The sequence below is a fragment of the Mustela lutreola genome, chromosome 3, assembly GCF_030435805.1.
Source record: "Mustela lutreola isolate mMusLut2 chromosome 3, mMusLut2.pri, whole genome shotgun sequence".
Taxonomy (NCBI): domain Eukaryota; kingdom Metazoa; phylum Chordata; class Mammalia; order Carnivora; family Mustelidae; genus Mustela; species Mustela lutreola.
In genome coordinates, this window is record NC_081292.1 from 153,334,112 (window position 1) to 153,357,798 (window position 23,687).

General features: G+C 35.7%; 1 protein-coding gene across 2 annotated transcripts in view; it reads right to left on the reverse strand.

Annotated features, from left to right (window-relative positions):
- Positions 1-12,233, reverse strand: part of TANK (TRAF family member associated NFKB activator) — an 89,570-nt gene extending 77,337 nt beyond the window's left edge. The window contains exons 1-2 of one of the 2 annotated variants that reach the window (XM_059167193.1): positions 12,079-12,217; positions 175-213 (exon numbers count right to left, since the gene is read on the reverse strand). The gene's annotated coding sequence lies outside the window, so the exon portion shown is untranslated. Of the gene's footprint in view, positions 1-174; positions 214-12,078 lie in introns of both variants that reach the window. The other variant, XM_059167191.1, reaches the window with a different exon arrangement.
- Positions 12,234-23,687: the final 11,454 nt, after the last annotated feature.

The window sequence follows — 23,687 nt, forward strand, 5'->3', positions numbered from 1 at the left end:
AGGCAGAAAAGAGCCAAGGAAAATCCATACATCTGGTTAGTAAGGGCCACAGAATGATTGGAATGAGAAAATAGAAAACAAAGCATCCCTTTGAAAAGGTTATGCTGCATAAAGGAAGAAAAAAAAAGAGTTTTCAAAATGCAGAGAAAAGGAACACTTTGGAAAATGGCTTACCAGAAGCATAAGTAAATGGGAAAATGTGCTTTGCATTTTCTGTGAAAAAAAAAAGAGATGTCTTATTAGAAAATATTACACTAAGGAAAAGATGGACCTAGTTAAGAGACAGGGAGAAATAAAAACAAAGTTGGATAAGTTAAGACTGTAAGGAAATAAAACACACAATTGCAAAATTAAAAATAACTATTTGGTCATAATCAAGGATGCAATCAATACTGCAGAATATTAAATCAATGATTAGAGTAAAAGCCTGAAAAACTCTCTCAAATCTCAATGGAAAGGACAAACAGAAGAAAACCATGAAATGGGACAGTGGAAAGAAAGTGCTCTAACATCTTCCTGAAGAAGAGAGAGAGTAAATAGAATAGAAATAGCAACCAAAGGGCGCCTGGGTGGCTCGATGGGTTAGGCCACTGCCTTCGGCTTGGGTCATGATCTCGGAGTCCTAGGATCGAGTCCCACATTGGGCTCTCTGCTCAGCAGGGAGCCTGCTTCCTCCTCTCTCTCTGCCTGCCTCTCTGCCTACTTGTGATCTCTCTCTGTCAAATAAATAAATAAAATCTTTAAGAAAAAAAAAAAAAAGAAAGAAATAGCAACCAAAGATATATCAGAAGATATATCCAAAGCAATTGGAGATGCAAAGGACTCAATAAGTTTTGAAATGTATTAATGAAAAGAGACAAAACACTTTGACATATCCTGATAAAAATTTTGATATGAAAGTATTTATCAATTTATTTATATATTCAGCAAATATTTTGTGAGTGCTTGCTATATGCTAAAAGTTAGAGATACAAAGATGACCAAAACACAGTCCTACTTTAAAAGAACTTAGTGTCTGTGGTGGGTAATATATGTAGAAAAAGAAGGTAATTGCTGCACAATGGTTATTACAGTATTATAATAAGGGTCAGAATAGGGTACTTTGAAAACACTCTGGAGTCCAGGCTTGAGAGGGTAAGGGAAGTTTTTCTATATCTAAGGTATGGAAAGAATTCAATAAGAATACAGGCAGGGAAAAAAAAAAAAGAAGAAGAATACAGGTAGAAAAGAATAAATTATTTGCAATGAAAGAAAAATAGACTATTTTCAATATTAAACTTCAGAAGCTGATTAGAATAACATCTACAGTTGTGTGGGAAAGTTTTAACTGACAAAGTCTATAGCCACCCAAGTTATCATTCACATAGGAAATGAAAACAAAGATATTCTTTGATACGTCAAGGTTCAGAAATATACTACCCATTTCCTGAAATAGTTGAAGAAACACTTTAGATAGTCAAGAAGGGAATCACATTTTTTAAAAAAGGAAAGGTAAAATTTGAGATAAAAGAAATATTTGTAAATATTAGAAATAACTACTGGATTAAGTGAAAATTTGCAGCAAATATAATGAGGCTATTAAAAGTAATTTTGAAGATATAGGGCACAAGTATAAATAAATAATTTAATAATAATGTATTCTAAAATTCCTGTTTATAGCAACAAAAACTCAAGTGGGTGGAAGAGAGGTGGCAGGGAGTGAAAAGTTCTAATTTATCATTTTTTAAAATCTTCTTCTTATAGAAATAAGCCAATGATAGATAGGATGTCATTCTATGATAATTGGACATATATTATTTTAGGGTTCTTTTTTTAATATGAAGGTAAGTAGCTATACATAGAATTCAAAACTGTATGTTTATTTTCACATTAATAGAGGAAGAAAGAAAAAAAATTGCCCCATAGAACAAAGATATAAAACTCTTACTTTCTGACATTTAATCAGTCACCCAATAAGGTAATTCACATGAGTTCTCCTCTGCAACATTTCTTGCATGCATATACTTTCTCTCTTCATTGTTACACACTGTCTTTATTTCCATTCTCTGTCCTTACTGCCAACCCCTTGTTCAAGGCATCATCAATTCTTATGTACCATACTAGCCTCCTAATGGTTCTTCTTATTCTTCATTTTCTCTCCTGTCGATTTCTAAATGTTATACTCAATGAACTCCAATAAAATAAACTCAGAGAGACCTATACTGAAGCACATTATAATTAAACTGTTTAGAGCCGCAGATGAAAGAATCTTGAAAGTACTGAGAGCAAAGTGACTCATTATGCATAAGGGATCCTCAGTGAGATTAACATCCAATTTCACTTTGAAATCATTGAGTCTAGGAGGCAGTGGGATGACAAATTTAAAGTGCTAAAAAAAATACATGTCAACCAAGAATTCTCTATCTGGTAAAATCATTCTTCAAAAATGAAGGAAAAATTAAGATGCTCTGAGATAATAAAAAACTGAGGGAGTTCAGTGTTAGTGGATTTACTTACTCTATGAGAAATGATAAAGGGAATCCTTTAGGCTCAAATAAAAGGCTACTAGACAATAATTCAAAGCATTACAAAGAAAAAATTTGACATTGACATTTACATTGATGGACATGAAAACAAAAATAATTGTATTTTTGGTTTGTAACTCCTCTTTTATTTCCTATGATTTAAAAGACAAATGCTTTAAAAATTATAAATCTATATTAAGGGGTACATAATGTATAAAGTCTGTGATTACAACAACATAAGGGAGGAACTAAGCTGTATAGGAGTAAAGCTTTTGTATATTATTGAAGCTATGTTGGCATTAATTAAAATTGAATAATTATAAATTTAAGTTCCTATTTATAATCTCCACAGTAAGCACTAAGACACCATCTTAAAAAATATATATGTATATATATATATATATGTATATATGTATATATATATGTATATATATATATAAAATAAGATGAGAAGGGAATGAGAACTAAGACACCATCTTTAAAAAAAGTATACATATATATATAATAAAATGATAAGGGAATAAAAGGGTACAAAGCAAAGGATCAATTAAACACAGAAGAAGGCACTGATGTGAGAAGTGAGGAACAGAAAAATGGTATAAGGCATACAGAAATCAAATAGCAAAATGGCAGAAGTAAGTCCTTCCTTATCAGTAATTTCTTGAAATATAAATGAATTAACCTCTCTAATCAAAAGGCAAACTTAGCAGAATGGATAATATAACATGATCAAACTATATGCTTACTACAAGATACTTACTTTAGATCCAAAGACACAACTAATTTGAAAGTAAAATGATGGAAAAAAGATTTTCCATGCAGACAGTAACCAAAAGAAACATGTGGCAGTCATATATATATATATATATATATATATATATATATTAAAGATTTTATTTATTTATTTGACAGACATACCACAAGTAGGCAGAGAGGCAGGCAGAGAGAGGAAGGGAAGCAGGCTCCCTGCTGAGCAGCGAGCCTGATGTGGGTTTTGATCCCAGGACCCTGGGATCATCACCTGAGCTGAAGGCAGAGGCTTTAACCCACTGAGCCACCCAGGCACCCCCATGGCAGTTAAATTAACACAAAATACCTTTCAAGTCAAAAACTGCTACAAGAGACAAAGAAGGACATTATATATTGATGAAAGGGTCACTAATCAAAAAGATCTAACAATTATACACATTTACACATCAAGCAATAGATCCCCCAAATATATGAAACAAATATTGATAGAATTGAAGGGAGAAATAGACAGTACTACGATAACAGTTGGAGAATTTACTACACCACTTTTAATAACGGGTAGAAAAATAGAAAATCAAGAAAGAGAGAGGACTTAAATGATGTTATAAATCAACAAGCTCCTAGAGACATATATAGGCCATTCTACACAGCTCTCTACAAGAGCAGAATATACATTCTTCTCAAGTAGATATGGAAACTTCTCCGGGATAAACAAATGGTAAGCCACAAAAAAAGACTCAATATATTTAAAAAGACTGAAGTCATACAAAGTATCTTTCCCAACCAAAATGAAATGAAGCTAGACAACAATAACAGAAGGAAAACTAGAAAATTCAAATATGTGCAAATTAAGCAACACATTCTTAAACAACTGATCAAAAGAGGAAATCACAAAGGAAATTAGATTTACTTAGAGATTAATGAAAACAAAATTGTACCATACAGAACCTTATGAGATGACTGAAAGCAGTGCTTAGAAAGAAATTAATAGTAGTTAACATCTACATTAGAAAAGGAGAGAGCTCTGAAATCAATAACGCATATTACCCTTCAAGGACCAGAAAAAGAAGAGCAAGCTAAACCCAAAGCTAATAGAAGGAAGGAAATAATAAAGATTAGAGCAGAGATAAATGAAATAGACCAAAAAAACCCCCCCAAAACAAAAACACCCAACCCAATAGAATCAATGAAGTCTAACTTGGTTTTTTGAGAAGATGTGTAAATTTGACAAAACTTTTCTAGACTTAGAAGAAAAAAGGAAAGAGAATAATAAATAACTAAAACCAGAAATGCAAGTGGGGACATTGCCACCAGCCAAATAGAAATAACATGGATTATAAGAGACTACTATGAATCACAGACCAACACATAAGATGATCTAGTTGAGAGATAGATATTCCTAGAAACACACAAGGAAAACTAAATCAGAAGAAACAGAAAATCTGAACAGTCTTATAACAAATTAAGAGATTGAATCAATAATCAGAAACTTCCCAACAAAGTCCAGAAACAGATGACCTCACTGGAGAATTCTAACAAACACTTAAAAAAGAATTAGCACCAATCCTTCTCAAACTCAAATAAACAGAGGGGGAGGGAATACTCCTAACTCATTTTATGAAGCCAGCATTACTGTGATACCAAAGCCAGATAAAAACAACAAACAACAGAAAAAAGAAAACTAAAAACTAATGTTTTTCTTTATGAATAAAAATTTAAAATTCCCAAAATGTTAGCAAACAGAGTCGAATAGCATATTAAATAGATTATGCATCATGACCAAGTGTGATTTATTCCTGGACTGCAAGGGTGGTTAAAGAAGAAAAAAATTATTCAGTGCAACACACCACATTACGGAATAAAGGAAAAACACCCCACATGATGATCTCCATTGATGCAGAAAAGGCATTTGATAAAATCCAATACCATTTCATGAATATTAAAAAAAAAAATGAAAAGACTTAGCAACCTGGCCTAGAAGGGAACTTCCTCAAAATGAAAAAGAGTATTTATGAAAACCCTCCAGTTAACATTGTACTCAGCAGTAAAGGACTGGAACATTTCCCAATAATTTCAGGTACAGACAAGGATGCATCCTTTCACCACTACTATGCAACACTGTTCTGAAAGTTTTAGCCAGAGTTATTAAACAAGAAAAAGAAATACAAAGCATATAAATTAGAGAGAAGTAAAAATAAGGGGGCCGGAGTGCATCAGACTCCTGGTTTCAGCTCTGGTTGTGATCTTAGGGTCCTGAGATGGAGCCCTGTATGGGGTTCCACACTCAGCACAGAATCTTCTTGAATTCTCTCTCTCTCACCCTTTGCCTCTTCCCTCTATGTTCATTCTTTTTCTCTCTTTCAAGTAAATAAATAAGTAAATATTTTTTAAAAAGAAGAAAGAAAAAATAAAAATAAAAAAAATATTTCTCTCTCTCTCTCTCTGTTTTTTAAAGATTTTGTTTTTAAGTCATCTCTACATCCAACATGGGTCCCAAACTCACAATTCCAAGTTGCATGCAAGCTCTACTGACTGAGCCAGCCAGGCATGCCAGGAGTAAAAATATTTCTATTTGCTGATGAAATTATCTTATGTATAGAAAGTCCCAAAGAATCCACAAGAAAGCTAGTAGAGCTAGTAAATGAGTTTAGCAACAGTGCAGGATACAAGAGCAATGCTCAAAAATCAGTTGTTTCTATACATCATCAATGAACAATCCAAAAAGGAAATTAAAAAATAATTCCATTTATAATAGCATCTCCAAAATAAGATATCTAGGAATAAATATAACCAAAGAGGTAAAACACTCGTATATTGAAAACTACAAATCATTGCTGAAAGAAATGAAGATCTAAATAAATGGGACGACATTCCCATTGGATTAAAAGAAGTTATATTGTTAAGATGACAATGCTTCTCAAAATGATCTATGGATTTAATGTAATCTATATCAAAATTCCAATGGCCTTTTTCGTGTCAGAAATGTAAAAGCTGATCCTTAAATTCAGATGGAGCTACAAGGGACCTTGAATAGCCGAGAGAATACTGAAAAAGAAAAATAAAGTTGAAGGACTCAAACTCAAACTGCAGTAACTAAAACAGTGACGTATCAGTATAAGGATAGATATATGATCTATGGACTATAAATGAGAGTGAAGAATAAACCCATACATATTTGATGAATTGATATTTGATATGGACACAAAGACTATTCAATGGAGAAAGAGTAGCCTCTTTATCAAATGATATTAGTTAGGACAACTCACAGTCATAATCAAAAGAATGAGTTGGACCTCTTTCCTTACACTATTTACAAAAATTAACTAAAAATGGATCTAAATTTAACAAGTAAAACTATAAAACTTTTGGATAAAAACATAGTGGTAAATCGTTATGACCTTGAAGTTGGCACTAGATTCTTAGATATGATACCAAACTCATGAACAAGAAAAGAAAAAATAAATTTGACTTCATAAAAAATTAATAGAAAAATTGGGCATTGAAAGGCCCTATCAAAGACATTATTAAAAGACAATCTACAGAATGGGAGAGAATATTTACAAGTCACATACTTGATGAAACTCTAAGAATCCAGAATACATAAGGAACACTAAAGGCTCAAAAGCAAAATGACAAACAACCCAATTTAAAAATGGCTAAAGGACTTACAGACATTTCTCCAGGGAGATTATACTCATAGCCAGCAGGCACATGAAAGATTCTCCATATCATTAGTCATCAGGGAAATGTAAATCAAAACCACAATGAGGTACCGCTTTGCCTGCACTAAGATAATAATAATGATAACACAACTAAGGAAAATAACAAGAGTTGGCAAGAATGTGGAGAAATCAGAGCTCTCATGTATTTCTGGTGGGCATTTTAAAATAGCTTGACAACTGTGGAAAACTATTTGGCTCTTCCTTAAAAAGTCAAACAGAATAACCCACTATTCTACCACTTGGTATATTCCTAAGAATTGAAAACAGGTACTCAAACAAATACATGGTCATAGCAAAACCATTTACAATAGCCATAAAGTAAAAATAGCACAACTACCCTACCCAACAATTGATAAAAGGATAAACAAATTGTGGTACATACATACAATAGAATATTGCTTGGCCATAAAAGGAATAAAGTATGGATATATCCTACAATATGGATGAATCTTGAAAACATTACGTTCAGTGAAAGAAGCCAATCAGAAAAACACACATATGATATGATTTCATTTATATGAAACACCAAGAACAGACATATCAATAAAGACAGAAGACAGATTGGCAGTTGCCAGGCATTGAGGGGAACAAGAAATGCAGAGCACCTGCTTAACTAATTCAATAAAGGGTTTCCTTTTGGGGTAATAACAGTGTTTTGACACTTGATAGAGGTGTTCATTGCAAGACACTGTGAATGCAATAAATGCTACCAAATTATTTAATTTACCATGTTTAATTTTATGTTATGTGAATTTTACCTCAATTTTTTAAAATAGGAAAGAAATATGAAAATTTGAATGAACTATAGACTGAGTTAATAAAAGCATATCAATACTTGTTCCTTAATTGTAACACATACACATGTATATCCTAATGTAAAATGTTAGTAATAGGGGAAATTACGTGATGAGACAAGGCAGGGTGATAATATGGAAACTCTCTGTTGTGTTGGCGCAATTTTTCCCTAAATCTAAAACTGTTCGAAACAAAGGCCATTAACTGAAAACAACTTGGTTGTCCTAAATAGCTCTTGGATCAAAGAGGAAATAAAGCTACAATTAAAAACAAAATAACAATGATGTGAAAGTGACCTATCAAAAGTTGTAAGACATAGTTAAAATGGTGCTCAGAAAACTCTTAGCTTTAAGTACTTTCATTAAGAACAGGAAATAATAAAAATAAATGAACTAAGCATTTAACTCAAAAACTGAAAAGAGAAAAAGTAAAATATCATAGTCTAATAAGAGACATTAAGAAAATAAAGAGGGGTGTCTGGGTGGCTCAGTTGGTTAAGCTTCTAACTCTTCATTTTGGCTCAAGCCATGATCTCGGGGTCCAGAGATCAAGCCCCACATCAGGCTCCCTACTCAGTGGGGAGTCTGCTTGAGATTCTCTCTCCCTCTCCTTTAGCCCCCTCCCCCCTTAAACAGATGAATCTCAAAAGAGAAAATGCAGGTAAAGATAAAAGCAAAAACTACTAAAAAAAGAGCTGATCATAAAATGATAAATCCAAGGGATAAATTCTCTGACATGTTCAATCAGGAAAAAAAAAAGAGAGAGAGAGAGAAAACATTAATGAACAAAATTATTGGTGAAAAAGTTTATCCACATAGTTATGGAGATGATAAAAAAAAGTACAAGAGAATGCTGTGTATGCTAATACCTTTGAAAAATTTGATGAAAAAGATCATTTATAAACCATCTTAACTGGGTGGAAAAAACAGCATTAAACCCAACTAGATCAATAACAATAGAAAATATTGGAAAGCTTTTAAAGAATTACTTCCAAAAGTGAGTGCCAAGGATAAACAGTGTGAAGATTTGCTCTTTAAACATTTCAAGGAGCAGATAACTCTCATTAAACTTTTTAGAACATGGAAAACTTTGGTGTTTTTAATCAAAAAATAAAAATACAAAGTAATTTCACTTGTGAAAATGAAAGCAAAAGATCTCAACAATTTACAGATTTCTTTTAACATACATTTTCTTAATATAAATTGGTGTAAGATTAATTAATTTGGACACACATTTTGCATACTGCTGTTGATTATAACACAATTGTGGCTTGCAACTAGCACAGTCATCATAGGGGGAAAGCTTTTTTGCACAAAGCATAGGAACAGCTGCTTTGTTTGAGTATCTGGTTGCTCTGCCTGGATAGGGTTCCTTGGCTATGCCACATTATTTTCATTCTTTTCTGCTAATTTGAGTTGTGAACTGAATTGGGAAGCCAAAATAATAGAGAAGAGACATCTAAGCATGTGGATTAAAGAGAGAATGAGGAAATGTGTAGGTTTGGCTTGGTTCATTTTGATCAACCGATTTATTATTTTAACTAGAGCAATAACTAAATATATTTTATAATTATAAACCTACCTTTATTATGGAGGAATGATTTTTGATAACATTGAATTTTTTTTTAAGATTTTATTTATTTATTCAACAGAGAGAGAAATCACAAGTAGGCAGAGAGGCAGGCAGAGAGAGAGGGAGAAGCAGGCCCCCCGCTGAGCAGAGAGCCTGACGCAGACCTTGATACCAGCACCCTGAGATCATGACCTGAGCTGAGGACAGAGGCTTAACCAACTGAGCCACCCAGGCGCCCCCTATAACATTGAATTTTTTAAAATAAGACAATTACTGCATTGTGTAATAGCAGAGCACTATATTCCTTAAAGTACAAAAACCTTACAGTTATCTCTAATAACACCAAAAAGACATTGAATATAGGTTAACATGAAGTCTTAATATACCTTTTGTAAAACAGTATGAGTAGTGGATTTTGTAGTTATTTGTATTTTATGATAAATATGTTTATCTCAAACCAACAGCCATCATCATTCTTAATGTTAACCACTAGGGAAATTCCCACTGAGATCAGAACAAGACAAGGTTAACTTCTGTCTCCTCTGTTATTAAACACTGTTTTAGGAGTTTTGGTGAGAAGAAAAAAAAGAGAAGAAAAATTGTATTTTTCTTAACTAGGCATCACATGTGGATTACCTAAAGTAACTTGGAACAAATAGAGGATCAACATAATAGCTGGATACAAGATAAAAATATGAAATAAAGAACTTTTCTAAATGCTAGCAGTAATTGGTTAGAAAATACAGTGGAAAGAACGTCCCTATCCAAAAAAACATCCCCAGCCCTATACACAAAGAAGATAAAATATATTGAGGTATATTTTATAATAAATATAAATAAAATACATTGAAATATATTTTGTAATAAATGAATAACTTATGGTATTTCCCGGGGTTTTAATACATGGAGAGAAAAAAAAATTGTGCAGATAGGAAGGTTCTTTACTGTAAGGATGATCATTTCCCTCTAATTAGTGTGTAAGTCCCATGGAATTCCAACTAGAACTTTCTGGGCAGAATTTAACAAATTGATTTAAAATTTTCGACTTGGCCATCTCTTTCATTGTCACAAGTGTTCAAAAGAAATAAACACTTCTTTATGTGTTTCTGTGTGCTTTGGGGCCCAAAGTAGCTGCTTGGAGGAACCCCATCAGGTTGGACCTAGTCTACAGCCCCATGTCCCCTGCTGCATGGAAGTAGACAAATGTGTGCATGGGTGGACGTGCATCCTGGAAGGAAGGAGGGGAATGGGGTGGGAGAGTGAGGAAAGGGAGATCTTGGAATGGCTTCTAAGCTTCTATGAATGACTTTGCTGCTCTGTGACCTTGGCCAAGTCATCTTCCTTTTTTCCCCATCACTATGCACTTCGGCAAAGACATCTCAAAATGTTATTTCAGTATTGTACGAAGGTAGAGCAGCAGTCACAGAGAGTCAGAAAAAAAGAAGAAGAAGAAGCAGCAGTATGAACTCAAGTTTGAGCCCTGGCTTCGCCACTTACTAGCTGGAAGATTCTGTTACTGTCTTTCTCCAACAGACATTCAATAAACAGCAGCTATGTTGATAATGGTTTTTGCTGTTTAGTCTTTTCAAACTATCAACTTTTCTTAGGATTATTGTTTTTTTTTTAAAGATTTTATTTATTTACTTGACAGAGAAAGACCACACACACAGTGAGAGAGAGAACACAAGCAGGAGGAGTGGGAGAGGGAGAAGCAGGCTCCCGCTGAGTAGGGAAACATGTCCTAGTACCCTGGGATCATGACTTGATCTGAAGGCAGAGGCATGATGACTGAGCCACCCCTCTTAGGATTATTCTTGAGAAAATACTACATAATCTTTAGGATTCTTTTTTTTTTTTTTAAAGATTTTATTTATTCATTTGACAGACAGAGATCACAAGTGGGCAGAGAAGCAGTCAGAGAGAGGAGGAAGCAGGGTCCCTGCTGAGCAGAGAGCCCAATGTGGGGCTCGATCCCAGGACCCTGGGATCATGATCTGAGCCGAAAGCAGAGGCTTTAATCCACTGAGCCACCCAGGCGCTGCAGCATTCATTTTTGATTGTGAAAATAAAGGCCAATTTGTGCAAATAAGACTGGATTACTATAATGGCCAAAATTTAAATGTTCTAAGATAGGAAACGCAATGTTGTCTGTAAGGTTAATATTTTACTCTAAAAAATATTCATTTACGTGTGTTTCTTAGGAGATGAAAAAATACTAACCTTGAGTTAATTTTTGAAGGGACACACTGGATCAGGCCAGAATTGATCTTTAAAAATTTAGTTCCCCCAAAGTATAAATATATATAGTATTAGTTTACTGTTCAACCTAGTAAGCTACATACAACTTAATTATGCCAAATACATATCTTTTTAAGTCTTACATTATGTTATAAAAACCAGTTATTGGAGAAGGCTCATATATTCCAGATATAAATTTAAAAAATTATTTCAAGTAGAGACATAAATTTGATCTTAAAAGTTGGGAAGAATGTAAAAAGATCACAGTATTTAAAAATTTTCTTTAGTCTTGGTTTGGTTAGGGACTCCACCTTTTAAGGGCCAAATTTCCAATTATGACAACAAATACAAAGACATTATCAAATCATGTCATAAATTACTCACTTTGTAATTGATGCAAAGAGTAGAACAAATCTGCAATACTTTAGTCTAAGACATGCCCGCCACCTTGCTAGGTTGAGAATTAAATTGATAGGAACAACTAAAACTTTGGTTACCTCTTCTCCAGGTTATCAGTCTTCCTTCATAGACTAGTGCTCTTGAAAGAAGTGGTCAGTTACGAAGTCTAGAAGCTTTATCTGCAGGCTCTAGCAATGTTGCCCAAACCGTCCTGAGCTCTCCCTTGTGTTGCACTGGGAACTTCCACTGAGAAATCCCCTAAATTGAAGACTTCCTTATTTGTAGCTCTCAACAGCCAATCGTGGCAAGATATTGAAATGAAGCAAAGACTACCAGAAAATGTTCTGTAAACCACCCGTGCCTGTAGCTCTGACTTCCTTTTGAATCAAAGATTCTTTTCGTGAAGAGTTAAGGCATCAGAAATTGTAAACACAAAAATATTCTTGGATTAAGCACATTTTCATGTAAGAAAATGTTAAAGTCTGTTTGAAAAATTTCTTTTTTTAGCTTTAAAGAAGGCACTGTTTTTTGTTTTTTTTTTTTTTAAACCTGAGCAGTATATTTATAAACAGCAGGCAAAGACTAGATTTGAGTGAGGTTGCCTTTGCTTTAAGGCCTACAGAGGTCACTAGGAAGAAGCCTAGTAATGATGAAGCTTGTACTGGATTCCAGAGCATGGTCCCGGAGACTAAGAAGAAAAATGAAGCCAGAAAGGCTCCTAAGACAGCTTTCTCCTTGGGAAATAAGGTGCCCTGTTTGTATGGCTGAGGGCATGTGTGTTCCAGCACGCAGGGGAAATGTTTCACAAATGCATCCATTCTTCTCAGGCTATTTGGAGCAAAACATGCTAATGGAAGGCAGCATATGCACCGCAGACACTTGTCTTTGTTATAAAATTTTAGAGCTGGAAATGTCCTGAGACCCCATATGTTCCATTTCCTTTTTATTACAGATGAGGAAACAGGAGAGGGTAGACATTCAAAGTCATTAAGTTAGAGGCAGCTGAGTCTTTTGAATCCAAGTGCATTCTTTTTCTTTTCTTTTCTTTTCTTTTTTTTTTTTTTTACTGTACCACACTCTTAGCACACCAAGTTGCTGGACAGGAAAATGACTGTACAACAACAACAACAAAAGATGGAAAGCCTGTTCAATTCCTGCGTTTTATAGATGAGGACTTTGAGACTTTACCCGAAGTTCCACTGTTAGAAGGACTAGAATTTCAAGCTTCTGATTCTCAGTCTGGTTTTCTACTTTAACGTACCGTTCTCTCTTAAATAAGATGTTAAGTAAGCCTGAGATATTTCTACTCATGATGAAATTGTTCTGTGAAAAGGAAATACGTTTTAGGGCATCTAAAAAGATGAAATAAGCATGTAATGAAAAACATTCCATTTACTCATCTAATATAGAGTGAAGTATTAATTTCTTTCAGCACTTGTGTTTTACAACTCTCTTACCGAGAGCAAACTTTAAACTTTCTTATATGCAATGGATAAGTAAAACCTATCTAATACTGTAAATAGAGCAAAATAAAACAAAAAGTGGAAGGAAAATTTTCTTCTCCAGAATTTATATTTTGGGGGCACCTGGGTGGCTCAGTCGTTAAGTGTCTGCCTTCAGCCCAGGTCACTATCCCAGGATCCTGGGATTGAGCACCACATAGAACTCCCTCCTCTGCGGGAAGCTTACTTCTCCCTCTCCCACTCCCTCTGCTTGTGCTCCCTCTCTTGCTGTGTCTTTTTCTGTCAAATAAAAAGAACAAAATCTTAAAAAAATTTTTTTAAATTAAAAAAAAGAATTTATATTGTTGCATGAGTGTAATTTTATAAACGCGGCTTTTTTTTTTTTTTTTTTTTTTTTTAAAGCAGTGTGTTGGCTTAACTGGGGAATGCCCCTTTGGTCTCTCCATTCTATGCCCTTTCCCTCTTCTATTTGCTTTGGCATGTGCGTTTGGCTGATGCCCAAGCTCCAGCAGATCTGGCTAGTCCTGGGAATTTGGTCTCAACCTGGTAGGGTGCTGGTTGCAGGACGGTCTTGAGGCAAGATGGAGAAGCTATAGTTAGAGATGCTTTTTGAGGGAATTCTGTCCGAGTGCATGGAATTTAAAACCTGTGCCATGGAGCATTTCTGGCTCTAGACAAAACATGTGAGACAGATGGAAGTTTTTATCTTTGTTGTCTCTGGCAGTTCCTTTTCCTATTCCCTCCCCCTCCTTTTTTCCTCTCAGAGTCATAAACCACGTGACCAGGCAGATTGAAATATGGTGATTACTGTGGGGGAGGAAGGAGCAAAATGGCACCAAGCCAGATGGCAAAGATTAGGGTACAATGACCAAGGCAGGAGGAGATGGGAGGGTGATCCAAATCCAAACTAGAGAAAGAGAGGCAAAAGTCAGGTTCCCATTTAGGCAGAGGTGAATGGCCAAGGAGTTCCTAATCAAGTAAGGAAGCTATCATCACCACCTTAGGATAGCAGGGTTCTCAGGGGCAGATCCCCAAGGTCCCCCTAAGAAGAATCCCGGGAAAGCAGAGTATCCTCTGGGGACAGTACCTGGTGAAGAAGGTCAGGGCTCAGGACGCCTGGGTGGCTCAGTTGGTTAAGCAGCTGCCTCCGGCTCAGGTCATGATCCCAGGCTCCTAGAATGGAGTCCCGAGTCCGGCTCCTTGCTGGGCAGGGAGCCTGCTTCTCTCTCTGCCTCTGCCTGCCATTCTGTCTGCCTGTGCTTGCTCTCTCTCCCCCTCTCTCTCTGACAAATATATAAAATCTTTAAAAAAAAAAAAAAAAAGAAGGTCAGGGCTCTTCATTGCTAACTGGGATTCAGGGATAGGCTCTCTCCTCCATGAGAGGCCACAGATACTTGCAACTCTGAAGCTAGAAGCTGGCTCACCAGCTGGGCTGCCTGGGTTAGGTGTCCCATCGAGGAACTTGGTTCAGATGATCACATGGGAAACTTCAGGGTGGATCCTTGGTCCAGGCATAATATGTGTGGAAGCAGCAGAATTTTCTAGCCTCTACTTGCTGGCGGGCTAAAGCTCTACAGTTTTATTAGCCCATGGCCAAAGCAGGGCTGGACTCTGCAGGGATAATGGATATTCTTTTTCTGCTAACACTGAAATCTCTGTAAACTGCACTGGAGGGAGTAGTTAGTATCACTAATTTGCAACTTAATATAAATTTATGTCAAAGTACTGCTTCTCTGGTGGGGATATTTGCATTTTATATCTTAGAGAGTTGTAGAGTTGAAGGTGTCCCCATTTAATGGAATTTCTGGCCATAATGAATGGGGAAAGGGAAATGTGGTTGAAGTAGGAAGAGTTAGGGAAAGGAAAATAGCCTTAGTCTTTACAGTTCCTATACTTAGGGTGTAGCCTCATTTAATGACTGGCCTTATATGAGTAAGGATATATAGTTAGCATGCTTGCTCAATTATTTATTCAACAAATATTTATTATCTATTATGTGTTAGGTTCTGTGCTGGATATAGGGATTATTAAAAGGCTTTTTCTTGACCTTAAGGAACTCATGACCTTAAGGAAGAGACAGGTAGGCGAACAGCGTTTTCCTGTTCCCAATACCAAAGGTAAAACCGGAGATACAAGGTGCTTGTGGGCTGAAAGGCAGTCCCCAGAGCCTGAGCAACTCAGGAAGAGCTGCCTAGATATCCAGGGACTGAACAAGCAAAGGACCAAGTGTTAAAAACATACTTTATGCCTTTCTACTTTGATTTCTTTTGGGCTAAACTTGTGACTTTTTGCTTGTTTCCAAAGCTTTATAAGTAAAATTTCTCAGAAAATCTTAATTTGCTTTTTAATGCTGTAGAGGATTATTTATAGTCTTGATGATAGACACTGTTTTAGTGTTCCTGGTATTTTTCCTTAAAAAATAAGTGTGTGGGGTACATAGATAGACTGTGCAGTTAATAAGTACCTCAGACCTGTTATTTTTGAGAATAGGAATAAAAGCAGAGCTGTGGCTTCCCAGTATTCTGTCCTCCTCATCTTACGATGTCTATATATTTTTGATTATCAAAATAAAGAGGACACTTAGTGATGTATGATAAAAAGATTGATAGAACTAAAATCCAAAAATATTTGGAAACTCAAGTTACAGGCCAGTGCCAACATGTACTTTAATAGTAGTGGGCGCCTGCGTGGCTCAGTTGGTTAAGCATCTACCTTCAGCTCAGATCATGATCCTGGAGTCCCAGGATGGAGTCCCACGTCAGGGTCCCTGCTGAGCAGGGAGTCTCCTTCTCCCGATGACCTCTCCCCTCTCATGCTCTCTCTCTCTCTCTCTCAAATAAATAAGTAAAATCTAAAAAAAAAGTAGTAGTTATAAAGTTGTCTAATTACTAATGCCACTCCTACCACCATCCTAGAAACAAACAAACAAACAAACAAACAAAAAAACAGGAAAAGTGGCCTGAACCCAGAAAGGAGATGATGAGATGTAGCTTAGTAGAAGTTATACAAACACAGCTTAAGAGTTTTATTTGAGGTAGTAATCTGGGGATGCTAAAAAGCTCCAAAATGAATAGGACTTTGGGATGTTCTTGAGAATAAGGGGAATGCTAGTCTTGCTTTCATTTCTAACTTTCTAGGTACCACTCTTTAAGATCATCATAGACAAACTAGTTGCAAAATACTCATCCATATTACATGTATATGATTGCAGGAATGGAGGACGTTTAGCTTTAAGAAAATGAGAACAAAATAACAGTGTTCAAATATCAATTAAATTCTTCTCTGTAGCTCCAAGGTAGACCTGAGACTAGTTCAGTAGGAACTACGAGAAAAACAAATTTTGACTCACTATAGAAACATCAATACTCCAATAGTGAGAAGATGAGATAGATCACCTTGGGAGGTAATGAGTTCCCAATTACTGGGAAAAATCAAGCATAAGATGAATGACGACTGCTTGGGAATCCTGCAAGGGCATTAAAGTCTCAGATTAGATAATAATGGCTAATAACTACATAACATTTACTGTGGGCCTGGCACAATTCTAAGTACTTTGCATGTATTATTTCACTTAATTCTGGTAAGTACCCTATGAGGAGAGTGCTCTCTTATAGAAAAAAGATAAAGACATAAAGGAGTTAACTAATTTAATCAAGTGCACATAGCTTAATAAATGGAAATAGGCATCTGTCTCCAAAGTCCATGCTTTTAACAACTTTACTATAGCACAGCCGGGATGCCCATTATAGGACCCTTCATTTAATACAGATCCTCTCATTCGCTGATAATATGGAATTTTAGAGGCGGTAAAAAGAAGTTCAGATGTTTTCCCTACCAAGTCTTATCTCTTCTTATGCCCAATTTTGCAAGCTTCCAGACTGATAAGAAGTTAATGAACTGGGAATATACCATCTCCAATCCCTGTTCCACATGGCCTAATTTGGCTTTAGGATAGGGTTGTGGGAGTGATGTAATCAGAGACAACACGATGATGGGAAAGGAAAAGAAGGTCAATGTAGAAGGTGGGTTCTTGCTGAGAAGTGGAGGAGAGAATTAGACTTGATGCCTTTTCTTCAGTGATAATTTTGAAAAATAGGGCAGACTCAGAGAAGACGGAATATCATTAGTTAAGATAGATGACAGTGCACATTTTGTTTGTGAAGATTCACTTATCTTTCAGTTTTTTCCCTTTCTAATCTGTTATGTGTAGTTGAGTGAGTTGCACATAAACAAACCTCATGGTACTTTCTACAGGGTACATGGTGAACTATCTAATTCTCCACTGAAAATCTCTGTAAATTGACAAAATTTCATCAGGGAATAAAGTCACCTCACCAAAGAAAGGTCTGTTTCAGGTATTATGTATTCAACTTTCTCTTTTAGTGGCCAAGGTAGCAATACATACAGTTTATTGCCAAATGGCCCTTTTATTTTGATCTATGTACTGGGATTCCTCCTGTCCAAGTTAATGAGAAGCACTAACCAAAAGAATGAGTCTCACAGGCATTTCTTGCTCTAAACTGAGAAACCCAGACAAATGGTTTAGATATCGGAATAAAGAAAATAAAAATTACTTGACTCCTTCACAGAGATCCAGAATTTATAAATGGTAGAAAAAAATTTGCATTATCGGAAACATATTTCTTCTGGATTTATGAATTCATGAAATTAAAATTTCTGTGAGATGCTTAAGGTCATCAATACTTTTCCATGCAAACACACACAGTACAGTAATTTATTCCCGATATAGTTTCTAATATTAGCAGGATTAATAGTTCATACTCCTAATTCTCTTGAGGAGATTAAAAAACCATCTTAGCCCATCTATAAACTCTAAGACACAGTGACAACAAGATAGAAATTACAGAGAAGAGAGGGAAAGACAAAAAATAATCTGTAAACTCCGCGTTTTTCTGTGGCTTTAATAATATAAGTCAGACTTTCAAAGATATTTGCCCTTTGGAGATATTTAGCTTGACTCAAGGGGGACACTGGGAGGCTTAACTAGTTGAAGCTCACTGAAAGATTTCAAGGTTCCTTGTGTGTTATTTATTCTTTGGTTTACCAATTACCTTCTAATTTATCATATTTGGAGGGATGCCAGAGCTGTGATGAAAGAGTCAATAAACATGGTTCTAAGGAAAAGCACAAGCTATTGTTTGAGTGGGAAAGACTGAAGTAGTGTCAGCAGTGTAGAAGTAACCCTGTGTGTGTGTGTGTGTGTGTGTGTACATGCTATTCTTTAGATAATCTGGTTGAATCCCTTCACTTCAAAGAGAAAGGAACTGAGATTCAAACAGGTTGATGTTCTCAATATCAAGCAGTTGATTGACGCTGTTAGCAGATTTCCACCGGCATCTCTGACCGTAATTTGAGGATGCCATAAAGGTTAGAAAGTGGAGTGAGGTGAGTAGAGAACTGTTTCTAATCACTCCATTTGTATGGAGGTTTTAAAATAGTGTTTGAATGGGGGAAAAAATCTTCATAGAACACTTCTTTCCCATGTCATTTATTTATTATTCATTATTATTATCATTCATTTATTCATTAATCCTTTATTCATCCACTGCTCTATGCTGATCACTTCTGGGGAGAGGGTATCACAGAACCAAGCTCTTTGTTTAGCACATCAGAGGAATTGAAAATCACCTCTTTGTTGAAAGGCAGTGTGCCAGAAGGGTTAGCATATAGTTATTTGAACCATATTACCTAGGTTTTAAATTCTGATTCCATTCTTGAATAGCTTCTTGTCTTAATCTTATGGTAGTTTTGAAGATCCAATGGGTGAGTATATGTAAAGCATTTAAAACACTGAGCACATGGTAAGGCTATGTAAGATGTTTTTTTGTCATATTCTTTACTCCTTGCCATATTTTTATTCACTGTCTCTGTAAAATCATAATGTGAATATATTCAAGGATTACAGGAAGATTTGACAGAGGGAAATTAAATTATTTAAGCAAGAGATTTTGGTTCATTTATGCAACATCTATATTGCTTTTTCCTATTCCCCCTTACACCTTATGTGCTATTTGGGAAGCTAACTCCATTCCTGATACATGGGTAAGCTAAAATAGGGGTGAATCCCAGTACTCTTGTTTGGAAGACAGAGCTCACTTTTTCACCAAGAGTGAACAAAGATGCACTACACTTACTATGGTTGGCAGCCACCTAACTCTACAAAAAGTTTCAGCCTTAGGAAAACCAGCACCAGTGGGTAGCCAGAAAGAGTGATAGACAAAAATGAGTCTTTAATGATATTGCTGAGTCACCAGATCAATCAATTTTGAAGCACCTTTTACCTTCTGACTTTGCTATTATGTAATCCCCGAAGTCCTTTTTTATTAAGCTAGTTTGAGGTGGATTTTCTGTTACTAGCAAGTGAAATCTTCTTTCCATACTAATCAATATAGTAAAAAAGAAGTTATGAATGATAGTAATAACCACAAAGAAATAGCCTTTTGGAGAAGTTGCTACTTGGCCAACATTGTCCTAGGTACTGACCTTTATAACAAATTCCTGCCACAGGTATTATGATTCTTTTTCTCTGTCATTCAAAATTTGGAATTCTGAATACCGTGTGCAAAATAACAAGACTGTGAATCTTATATTTCCAACATGGCCTGTGGCCTATTTTCTGCTAATATTTTTGCAGAAACTAATGTGTAAAACCTAATTAAATCACAAAACTCCCAGAAGAAAACATAGATGGTAAGTTCATTGATATAGGTCTTGATGAATTTTTGGACTTGATACCAAAAGCAAAGGAAACAAAAGCAAAAATAAACAAGTGAAACTACATTAAACTAAAAAGTCTCTGCACAGTAAAGGAAACCATCAACAAAATGAAAAGGCAACTTACTGAATAGGAGAAAATATTTGCACATACAATATCTGAGAAGAGGTTAATATCCAAAATACATTAAAAATGCATAAACTTCAATGACGCAAACAAAAAACAGTCTGATAAAAAAAAAAAAAAGTGGGCAGAACATCTGAATAGTCGTTTTTCCAAAGAAGACATACAGATTGCCAACAGGACATGAAAGCTGCTCAAAACTACTCATCGTCAGGGAAATGCAAATCAAAACCACCAAATCCCTTCATGTCTGTTAGCATGGCTATTTTCAAAAGACAAAAAATAACAAGTGTTGGGGAGGATGTGGAGTAAAGGGAACCCTCATGCACAGATAGTGGGGATTTAAATTGGTGGAGCCCCTGTGGAAAAGTTTTCCCCAAAAGTTAAAAATAAAACTACCATGTGATCTTCAATTCCACTTCTGGGTATTTATTTAAAAGAAAGAAAGGAAGAAAGGAAAAAAGAAAGAAAGAAACTCGAAAAGATATCTGTGCCTTTATATTCATTGCAGTATTATTTACAATCGCTGAGATATGGAAACAATCTAAGTATCCATCAATAGATAAATGTATAGAGAAGATGTGGTGCATAGAATAGTTTTGGGCCATAAAAATGAATGGAGTGGCTCAGTTGGTTAAGCATCTGCTTTTAGCTTGGGTCATGATCCCAGGATCCTGGATGGAGCCCTGTGTTTTGCTCCCTGCTCAGTGGGGAGTCTGTTTCTCCCTCTCCCTTTGTGGATCTCCCTGCTTGTGCTGTCTCTCTCTGTCAAATAAATAAATAAAATCTTAAAAAAAAAAAAGAAGAATGAAAGCTTACCATTTGCAATAACATGGATGGACCTCAAGGGTATTATACTAATGAAATAAGTCAGACAGAGGCAAATTCTGTATGATCTCACTTATATGTGGAACCTAAAAAACAAACAATCAAACAAAACCCTAAAACCAAAACACCAAAGAAACAAACAAACAAATTTTATTATCTATATCTGTTGATATAGAAAACAGATTGGTGGATGCCAACTGGGGGTCAGGGTTGGGTGAAGTGGGTGAGTCGGGTCAGAAAATACAAACTTTTAGTTATAAAATAAGTAAATCATGGAGAAGTAGTATACAACACAGGGACTATAGTTAATAATACTGTATTGCATATTTGAAAGTTGCTGAGGAAGTAGATCCTAAAATTTCTCATTACAAGAAAAAAATTGTAAGTATGTATGGTGATGAATATTTACTAGACTTATTATGGTGATCATTTTGCAATATGTACAAATATTGAATCATTATGTTGTATACCTGAATCTAATATAATGTTATATGTAAATTATGCCTCAACTTAGAAAGCCTCCTCTTCCCTATTCCCCTAGATAATTTTTCCCCCCAGATGATTTTTTAAACTAAATTCAGATGACATTAATTTTTTTAAAAATATTTTATTTATTTATTTGACAGAGAGAGAGAGAGAGAGCGATCACAAGTAGGCAGAGAGGCAGGCAGAGAGAGAGAGGGGGAAGCAGGCTCCCAGCTGAGCAGAGACCCGGATGTGGGGCTCGATCCCAGGACCCTGGGATCATGACCTGAGCCGAAGGCAGAGGCTTAACCCATTGAGCCACCCAGGTGCCCCAGATGACATTCATTTAAGCACAATACTGAAACTTGACAGTTGATTAAGATTCTTATATATCTATGTATGAATTTTTATTTTATTTTATATTATTTTATTTGTAGGTTTAATATGAGAATCTATTGTTCTTGGATTTAAATGTTTACTGCTCCCCCCCCCATCTTATTTATTATAACCAAGATATAAGCCTCATTTGCAATAGATTACTCTGGCAGAAAGCCAAACTATCTCTCTGGTTGTTTGCATTTTTGGGGTTTTTAAACAAATGCTTTGAAGATTTATTCTTTAGAGATGAAGATCTCTTATCTCTCATCTTATATCAGTCAGGTCCAATCAGGAAATAGACACCATATAGTAATTTGATTAGGGAAAGTTAAATATAAAGAATTATTAAGTATAACAGCTGGTAATCTATAAAGGGGGAAAAAACAACAAAAAATAACAACAACCAAAAAATTCTCCAGGTACTCAGAGAGGGTACCTAAGGAAGGAGCAATGTGAAAAAGAACCCTTCTCTCCAAGGCTGGAAATCAGGCCATGTTGGGAAAGATGTGGTTTCACATCACTGGATTGCAAGAATTTTGATGGATTGCCAGGCCAGAACTAATCCACAAATGCTGGGGCAAGCAGGAAACACTTTTCCTAAATGCAGGTGGGCCAAGGCTGTAATGGTGATGTCTGGGACACTGGTGAGACCCACTGGAAAACTGTCAATAGAGATGCCACTGAAACTTGATGGGAAGCCATCTATATGTGTGTCACTGAAACTCAGTGGGGGTGTGTGCCACTGGATGAACCCTACATATGAAGCCAGCAACAGTGAGATAGAAAACAGAAGCAAATGGAAAACACCAGACCCAGAAAGAGAAGCCCTCTTTCTCTCTCTTTCTCTTTCTCTCTCCAGGTCCTTATACTGACAAAGGTTAACATCATTCTCACTGACCAAGGAGATATATTTTAATATTCTAGCTCCAGTTTTCAGTGTAGACATTAAAGAGTACCTTTGGAACTGGGAGGTAATATATTTTTAGCTGGCATACTTTTGAATGTAGGGGATCTGTTTTCATATATTCTGTTAAGTCAATATTCAACAGTAGCTTTTATGTAAGCCTATTTATATACTACTCAAAGATAGGTCAAATAGTATTAACTATAAAACTAAAAAACTTCAGGTGTGGTCCCCACCAAAATCTTGGGGCTCCCCAAATCCTCCTTGACTGATGTCTGAAATAGGTGTGACCTTTATTTGTAACAGAGGACTTTGAATCCAATTAAATCTATCTAGTTAAGGAGAACCATTATACTATTGTGGACCATTAAACCTCAAGGTGGCTGAGACTCTAATGCTAACAGTTGATAAAGGAAATGAGGAATTTTTGAGGAATTAGGTTGGAGGTGGTCGCTGAAGAGGAACATGGGCGAAGAATGAAAAGTCTACAAGTACAAAAGGCATTGTACAAATTGGCCATTTCTCAATTCTGTCTGAACTGCTTACGTGGAAAGAGGCAGGGGATGAAATTCTTAAGAATCTGGGAAATTTGGCAGAAATAACAGTCACTGGGAACTTTGTATATGATAGGGTGGCTCACATCCTCTTCAGTGAATAAAAAAGAGTGAAAAATGACTGAATGATACCAGAAGGTGGAAAGTCCTTGACTGCAAACAGCAGATGAAGGGAAGAGGAAGTACCTCTATGAGGTGTCAAATGTCCACCAGCTCTAACATACCAATGTTTTCTGATTCTATTCTCCAAGAACTC